Raw genomic sequence first — 9,590 nt, forward strand, 5'->3', positions numbered from 1 at the left:
CACACACACACACACACACACACACACACACACACAAATAAATAAAAATAAAAAAATAGAAAAAAATTCCATTGAAAGCTGTAAACACTACTTGAATGAAACTGAAGATTTTCAGTTTCAGAAACTTTCAGATATCGAAGACAGTATTTTAGTTAGTGATCATGAAAAGAAAGATCTTTCAAAAATAACAAGGTACCAAGAAATAACAGTTCAACAGCTGTAAGATGATGTGAAGAAAAACAGTGTAAGACTGATAGGTGTCAACAAAATAACAGGAGACAGCACAAATGACATAAAAAGACTATTTGAAGAACTAAGAGAAAATTTCCCAAGCATGGGAATAGAACCTGAAATACAGTTCAATGAAGCATACATAAATTCAATTAGCAATATTGAAAAGAAATTTACACTCAGATGCATAATAATCAACATTACAAAAATTCAATGAAAGAATGGACTACTAAAAGCTGTTAGAGAAAAGAAATAGATCACCTATAATAGCCCATCAGAATCAGGCCAGATTTCTCAACACTAACAATCAAGTCAAGAACAGCTTGTAGTGAAGTATTTCAGGTTGTGAAACAAAAAACTTCCAACTCAGATTGATGTACCCTGCAGAACTACCTGTCAAATTTAATGGAGAGAAGATATTTCCATGAAACAGAACAACTGACAAGATTCATGACCACCAAACCAACCCACAAAGAATACTGAAAGATGTTCTAGAAAGAGACAGCAAAAACCACAACTCCAAGAAAAACAACAGAAAGGAGCCACCAAACAGAGCAAGTAATTAAAAAAAGAGGAAAATTAGGACCCTACAGCAAGAAAATAACCTGATAAAGATAAGCCAATACATATCAGTTATAACCATCATCGTAAGTGGCCTCAATACATTAATCAGAAAAACAAACTGGCAGAGTGGATAAAGAAATAAAATCCAACAATATGCTGTATACAAGAAATACATGTAACACACAAAACAATTCATAGATAGAAAACAATACTTCATGTAATAGGAATCAAGAAAAAAGCAGGAGCAGTTATTATGGTTGCTGACAATGTCAACTTCAAACCAAGAATGAATAAAAGAGATAAAGAAGATCATTACATACTTGTTAGGGGGAAATTCAAGAGGAAGATATAATAATCATAAATATATATGCACCGAAGGTAGGAATACCCAAGTATATAAGACAAATTTTAACAGACAGAAAAAATCAAATGAAGAACAAAGCAATTGTGATGGGGGAACTTAACAAGTCACTATCACAAAGATATAGATGAAATAGGCAAAAATTCAGCAAAGAAATAGTAGAACTAAAAGAAAAAAAGAAAAAAGAAATAGTGGAACTATACCAAACGTGAGGAAATGGTCTTAGTAACCTTTACAGAGTGTTACATCCAACAATAACAGAATGCACATTCTTTTCAGCTTTACATGGGATGTTCTCCAAAATAGACCATATATTAGCACATAGAACATGCTTAAGTAAATGCAAAGGAACTGAAATTATCCCATGCATATTATCTGAATCTAGTGCAATAAAACTGGAACTTATTTACAAAAGAAACTGCAAAAACTCCATCAACACATGGGTATTAAATAACACCCTCCTGAAAAATCAAAAGTCACATATGAAATTAAAGAAGAAATTAAACAATATTTGCAATCAGACAAAAATACAGATACAACTGACCAGAATCTGTGGGATGGAATTAAAGCTGTCTTAAGAGGGAAACTTAAGAGTAGTAAATTCTCACATCAGGACAACAGAATGAGCCCCCCTCAAAAAAATCTTGTGCTGTACTTCAAGTTTCAAGAAAAAGAAGATCAAGTCAAGCTCAAAGCTCTAATATGAGAGGAAACTGTAAAGATCAGAGAGGAAATTAATGCAAATGAGACAAAAAATACAAAGACTTAAAGAATCAAAGAGCTGTTTCTTTGAAAGATTAAACAAAATTGATAAACCCCTAGACAACCTCATAAAAAAAGGAAAGAAAAAAACCTCAGAGCAATAAGGAATAGAAGAAGCGAAATTACTATAGATCCTGTGGAAATTTAAAGGATCATGAATACTTACTTTGAAAATATTTACTCTCACAGAATGGAAAACACAGAAGAAAATCACAGATTCTTAGATAGAAATGAACTACCAAAGCTGAATCAAGAAGATATAAAAAATTTGAATAACTCAATATCAGTTAATGAAATCAAAGATCTGATAAAAAACTTACCAACAAAGAAAAGCCCATGTCATTTTTTGCAGATGACATGATGTTCTACATAGAAGACCCCAAAACTCCACTAAGAGACTTGTAGATTTAACAACCAAATTTAGTACACAGCAGAATACAAGTCAACACAAAAATAAATAGTATCTGTGTACACAAACAAGGAATGTATCGAGACAGAAATTAGGGAAAACAAGACTTTCACAGTAACAGCTCCTCCCCCAAGAAGTGCTTAAGAATCAATCTCACAAAGCAAGTAAAAGATTTATACAGTGAAAATTATAATACTCCAAGAAAAGAGGCTGGAAAGGATTTCAGAAAATGAAAAGATAGTCCTTGCTCCTGGATAAGAAGAGCCAACATTGTGAAGATGGCCATTGCCATCATGGTTTATCACACAGTGACCTTATGAAGTAGGTATTTTCAATTTGATGAGAACATTAAAATTCATAAGGGATAAACTGTACTCAAGGATCACACTTTTTCAAAAGGTAGAGCTAAGAGTGGAAACTTGCTGCATATATATTCAAATCTGAACTCTTACATCTTAGTGCTCTGAGTTTTCACTGGAATCTACCCTATCTTCTTTCTTGGATGGTGTAAAGCTGATTATCTTAAGCCCACAGTTGATCAACTCTGGTAAATAGGATAAAGCAGAACTTCTGGATCTGTAAAGTTGAGACATGAGATTTGTATATGTGATCCTGCTAAGGTACATGCCTGTTGTTGCTGTCATTAATCAGAAGAAATCCTATTCCTTCCCCATCCTGTATAAATTTACCATTCCTTACTATTTTTCCCCATTGTTTAACATAATATAAGGCATTCACAGTTTAAAGAGGGGGAGGTATGACTTGGCTCACATTTTTGGGGGATTTAGTCCATAGCCAAATGGCTCCAAGGCAGAAACATTATGGAAAAAGAGTGGTGGATAAAAGCTGGTTAGGTCATGGGTGCTGGGGGCAGAGCAGGGGAACAGTGCTAGAGGGTAAGGGACAAGAAACCAGACCCAGAACCTAAGGCCATAGCTCCATGACCCATTCAGAGACAGAAAGCAGTGTGCTCAACCAACCCCCTCTGTGGGTCACAAAGCCAGTCAAGCTGGCACTGCCACAACCTCCCAGAGAGGAGTGAAGATAGCATGGGAGAGAATCACTACTGGCTGGAGATCATCTGTAGCCCACCTGTATCAAGTAGCAAATGATTCAGGGGAAGTTTTGTAAGGGAAAAATACTATTTAAAAATGTCCTCAAGGGCTGGGGAGATAGCTTGGTGGTCTAAGCACCTGCCTGGCAAGTGCAAGGACTGGGATTTGATCCTGGCACTTTATGCCATACCAGTCCTGGAACACAATGCATGCTGTGCCGCCTACTGAAACCGGGCATGGTGGTGCATACCTGTAATCCCAGTGCAGGAGAGGGTAAGACAGGAGTATCACTATGAGTCCCAGCTGTGTAGGGAGACCCCGTAGGAAAAAAAATTAAAACAATGTCCTCAAATACATAAAAGCTCCAACTTTATAGTTGTATTTACTTTCAGAGATTTGACAGCTCACAGCTGGAATCATAATAGATTTTTAGTGTGAACAATGGCAGGGCCAGTCATGGAGAGAAGTTCCCAATGCTCAGGCTTTGTATGGTTAGTATGCATAAGCATAAGTGGTGTGTTTTCAGTTGGTAGAGTCCTACTCAAAGTTCTGCATTGAGATTCGTTAGTATTCAAAATATCCTGCTCAGTTGCATGGAAATGTCAATGACCTCGCTTCTGCCTGTCCATGTGTGCATCATCTCTGTTCTGAGAGCCTGGATCCATGGACCAACAGGCATTCTCCCTTGCCTTTTTCAAGTGTTGTGTCCCAGGTGGTGACTGGTCAGCTCAGTGAGATGCTTTCTCAAAGGGTCTGTTGGCTACAAGTTACTCTTTCCTTCACTGAGCAGTGCGTAGCACACAGAAGACTCCTTGTATGAACTGACTGAGAGACTGGAAGTGTCAGGACAGAGTAAGGATAGGAGAGAAAATAACACATTAAATAAAAGCAAAACTGGTATCTGGTCTAAGAGACTCTCAAGTTTGTAGGCTGTAAATTGCTAGTTGGTGGGAAGGATTATAAATTTATTCTTCTCAGACTCTGATGAAACCACAAAATTAAAAGGGAAAAAAATCCTAAGTTCTCCCAGAAAGGTAAAACACTTCAGATGATATTAAAAACTAAAGTGACATGAGGTTGTAGGATAAACTTTTATAAAGCCATTATTAGAGTAAAATTTGAATGAAATTTTATGATTACATAAGAGAATTACATGTCAACTTCTTGATTTTCATAGTGCATTGGTTATGTAAGTGAATATCCTTGTTTTTAGGAAACACACTAAAGTATTTATCAAGAAAAGACATCTTGTCCTTATGAGCCTTAAAATGGGTAGAAAAATAAGTATAAAACAATTAAGGAAATTTAACAAAATGTTAGCAATTGGTGAGTATGTGTAAAGGATATGTAGTAAGACAATAGTGACTGCTTCATGTCTGTTTTTCAATTTTTGTGCAGAATTTTACTTACGATTGGTACAGACACAGAGTCATTTAGACATGGAGATACAGTTTCACCTTAGCTGTATTGTTGTGATATAATGCTCATAAAGTCACCACACGTTAAATATTGTGCATACAGGGAGTGAATGAATATTCACTCTTGGCAGTTTTGAATCTTGGGAAGAAAGAGGCAGAAGATCTCTGGTTTGAGAAAAGAAGGAACAGAAAGAAGGATGATAGTCCCAGAGATTCACTGCAATGGTGTTTGGGGTACAGTTGGGAACTTTTCAGGTTCCTTCTCTCACAGTTGCTAACACTATCTCCATAGCTGGATCCATTCCATCCTCTCTCTGATGCTGATGAGAGCTTTCTGCCCTCTCTGGATACAGACCCTCCTTATTTTTGAGATGTTTTTTTCTCCTGGGTAGAAGCTTAATTTATTCACAAGAACTTGGCCTCAACTTTGTGTTTCCCATGACAGATGCCATAACCATACCCCTTTGGCAGTCTAGCTTGTTCACCTGCGCTGACCTTTGCCCAGTGTAGGTAACTTCTCCCTCAGCAGCCTCCCACCCAAATTACGTAGTCCACCCAGCTACATTCAGAGAGCTGTGGGCTACCATCTCTGATAAACTACAGCCATCTCTTGGTATCCTGCTGACACTGTGTGCAATCTCATGAAACACTGGTCTTCATATATAAACTAAAACTGGACATATAAGGATGGAAGAATCTACAGCAAGTCCCCTAATTTATCCCCTTCATGCCTCAGTTTATTTGTATGGAAGATAAGGTTGTCAGCCACCTTCCTCAAAAGGATATTCTGAGCCTTCACATAGAAGCCTTGACATTTATTAACCAGGGTTATATGAAAGCCTTGATTTAATCTCTGGGAAAATGCTTTGAGTGTTTCAGGCATAGGGACCATATAAGCATAAAGAATTTTATGCATTGCTTTTGAGGGAAGGTGGCAGTCAGTCCACAGAGGAGTCAGCCAGTCCTTGGGTCCTTCTACTCTATGCCTGTGTCTAAACAAGTCAAGTGGAGAATCAGAGGGGATCATCAAATACTATGACAATTTGTTAACTATTAACTATTTGCACACCGAAGGTATTCTGAAGATAAAACCTTTCAGCCAAAGGTTATGCTAGAACAATAACTTCTTGATAGAATGATATCATTCTTATGGGACAATAATATAAATTTTTACCTTCTATGTACAAGTCACCATATTATGTCTTTCTGCATAAATATCTCCTTTAATTATATCAGCAATACTTCCAAGTACCATTATGTCTGAGGCTCTGAAAGATTACATTTAAAGCCACAAGCTAGCAAGGAATCAAATCAGAATTTGAACTCAGGTTGTTTATATTAAAAAATCCACATATTCTTATGTCATCAAACACTAATATCTCTCTTCTATGTCAGTGAATGTACTATTTATGCTCTTTTCACGAGGAAGGGACAATATAGGTAAAATGAGCTTTTATAACATTATTTACAGGTGTTATATTTAAGAATACACACTTAGATTCATTCTATACCTCAACTTATGTAAGAATAAATACTGTCATTGTTCTTTTGTGCTTCAGAAACAAATGACTCTCCTTGGAAGGAAGTCATGTAAGAAGGACATCAGTGGCGACTGAGTTCATGTGAAGAGGTCAAGTGCATTCACTATGGAAAGCGCCAGGGGACTGAAGAATACAGATGTTAAGGAGACACCAGAGGCATAAAATAACCACTTAACTGTGCAGTAAAATCATGGAGTTTTAGATCATCCCGTTTTTACTGTTTGGCCAGGGCTAGAATTTCTGTTTCTATAAGAGTAAACCATCACCCAGAATTCCTCATTGTATCTTGTCTGTGGTATGTTGGAGGTGATTTTCTGAAAGTAGTCTGTTTTCTATAAGACCAGAAACCCAGTAAAAAAAAACCATTTTATGTTCAAGATGAAAGGATCATATTAATTAGCAAATGAGTGTGCATTGTATCCACACCAACAGTCAGTTGGGGAATTACACAACAAGCAATTTTAATGATCTTCTAATTTCTTTTATAGAAAGTAGGTCTTATCAAAAGGGAGACCCCCAAGTTCTGCTGGTCATTTTCAGGACTTTAGATGTACAAATGAAGGACAGAGCTAGAGAGAGGCACTCTTCTCTGCAAAAAATAATGAGATGAATTTAGAGCTCAAAAGGCAAGGTGTGAAGAAGCAGAGAGGGGCAGAAAGAAGGAGACAGTGAAGTGATGGAGAACTGAGGGCTGGCATTCCTCCCTGGACCTCTTTGCTGACATCATCTAGTGAAGTCTATAAAGTCCGCACATGATTTATGGCCATGGATTTCTTGTAAACAATCATGAGAAGACAAAGTTTTGCCTGAAGCCTGAGAGAGTACAGCTCAGAAACAGCTTGTTTGAGCAGAGGAACAGTGAAGCAAAGGCAAACACAGATCTTTGGGAATCTCTAGGAACTGCAACAAAAGCTTTCTACTTTTTCAGAGTATGGACTTGAAACTGCATTTCAAGGAAAGAAAGATCCTAGCTGGGAGCTCAAGTTTGGGTTCATTTTTAGCTTAGTGCACAAAGCAGTTATTGAACATTTACTATATGTAAAATAAAGTGTGCTGGGTACCAGGAAAACAGATTTGGCTATATGTTCCACAAATGAGTGCTAATCGAACTATGATAAAATCAATTTGTTCCTTTAAGTAGCTCATAATTTAGTGAGAGAGAAGGATAAGAAAGCACCCAGTTGAGCCAGGGAGAAATCAATTATACTGTGTGGTAGGTTCAAAGAGTTTATTTTTCCATGTCTGACCCACATGCTAGATATGTTTTACAGAGAACTTATTAAGTACCATATTCTATACTAAGTTGTATCTAATTCCTTGAACAGCCACATGAGATGAGTATTATTATTATATGTATGTTTTATGGCTAGGAAATGGGCTTAATCCTGAGCCAGACGGAAGCCTCCTTAGTCTGAGTACAGAGTGCACATCCATCTTTAATTACTCCACTGAAATTTGTGGGAGGGCCCAGTGAAAGGCTTACAGTTTCTCCTTTGGGCATTAATACCTGGCTTACAGTTAGTCTAATGCACAAATTTAGTCAGTATACTCTACTCTTAATGTCAGTCACAACTTAAGACTTAAAAATCATAAAATGCAAATAATTCTTTTTTCCCCTCATTTCTTCACCTGACCTGAGCTATCTTTAAAAAGAAAAGTAGAGATTTGAGGAAGTAACTACACAAAAAGGCCTTGTGGAACAGCTTTGTCACCAAGTGCTTTTAGGAGTGTTATTCCTGAGGTGGCGATGGATCTGCAGTGTCACACTCTCACCTTGTGACTAGGGCTGGACCCATAGTTCCTGCCAGGAAACACAGAACAAATACATTTTTAGTCCAGGTCTTCAATATGATCACTGTCTTGGTGGGCTTTGTTGACAGATTTAACTTGCTATAGGCAAAGGTCATGGTCATCTAATATCATACTCTAGTCATGCTTAGTGTACCTGTAACAGCAGAAAGGGTGATGCCAAGGCATTGTAGTATTCTGAATATTCCTTCTGCAAATCAGGAGTTATGAGGTATTCACTGAAAATAAATTTAAAAGTTAACATCAGTCAACCATGAAGAGATAGCAATCAGCTCAGAGGCTCAGGCCAGGGCCCTGCAGTTTCAAAGCAGATGAATTTGGTCTGTGGTCTCTTGGGAAGACTGCAGCTGGCCTTGCCCCTGAAGCCCTGGGAGAGCTATTGGAGGGTTCTGCACAGGGCAGCAACAGGATCAAAATGAAACTGTAGAATGATGATGCTGGCTTTCAGGTTGTCTCTGAGGAAGAACCACCACCAAAAAAGGCTGTGTAATGGTGGAGGAGTTGTGCTAACAGAGTGCCAGCAGGATGCTGCCAAGCAGGCTGGCCGGCCTCCTGTGCTGCCGTGGTCCTCCTGTTGTTGCCCTATATGGGTATGGACTTGGCCTTTCAGTCTCGGGCCTCCATCCGTTCTAGTGTGCTCCCTCTCTTTTTTCCTCTGTGTCTTCTCTTCTGTTTTTAGCTCTCCCAACACTGACCGTTTTCATCCTAACCCCAGTAGAATCCCTACAGAATATAGATTTCATTTATATTTCATGATGTTCTGTAAACCTGTTTTGGGGTTCCTTCCTATTATAACTGCCCCAACCATGTTATATTTTCTTTGTTTCTCACAACCATTTATTTTTTCTTTTTGGGTTAGATACCCTTTCCTTCTATGCTTTATCAGTTACTTATTGCTACATAATGTATCTGAGAAACAAATACCAGAGCGTGGTAGATACACTACTTATGCCACTATCTTGCTAGCATTGAACCACAGCTCACCTTTGATTTTATTTCTTGTCTCATATCATCCAAAGCCAAAATTCAACCTTCTCCTCCAATATAAATAGAAACTGGGAAGAGGAAACCAATTCTTTTGCATTTATCTCTTGAGGATCTGACATTTATAGTAATGAGAAAGTTATAATTTCCTTAAGGAGAGTGGATTTTACTGAATATAGAAGAAATAATTGCTTAAATCTTTTGCAAGGCCCAGTACAAATTCCATCTGAGAATACATGTACAGGCATACACACATTCTGGATCTCTTTACTCTCTAATTAGGGCATAGGCTGCAACAACATCCTTAGTGTAACCTATCAGGGACAACTGCCTTTGGATACAGCCCTATGGCCAGATTGAGAACCCTTCTCCACTTTCTCATTTTAGGAGACCAGCTCAGGAGAAGAAATAATACCTTTTCTACACTGGTTAAATATCACTATTACACTATTTGAA

At 37.8% G+C, this 9,590-nt stretch overlaps 1 pseudogene; it reads right to left on the reverse strand.

Annotated features, from left to right (window-relative positions):
• Positions 1–4,047, reverse strand: part of LOC101581548 — a 26,596-nt pseudogene extending 22,549 nt beyond the window's left edge.
• Between the last annotated feature and the right edge of the window lie 5,543 nt (positions 4,048–9,590).

This window comes from Octodon degus, unplaced genomic scaffold (genome assembly GCF_000260255.1).
Source record: "Octodon degus isolate 3935 unplaced genomic scaffold, OctDeg1.0 scaffold00071, whole genome shotgun sequence".
NCBI lineage: Eukaryota > Metazoa > Chordata > Mammalia > Rodentia > Octodontidae > Octodon > Octodon degus.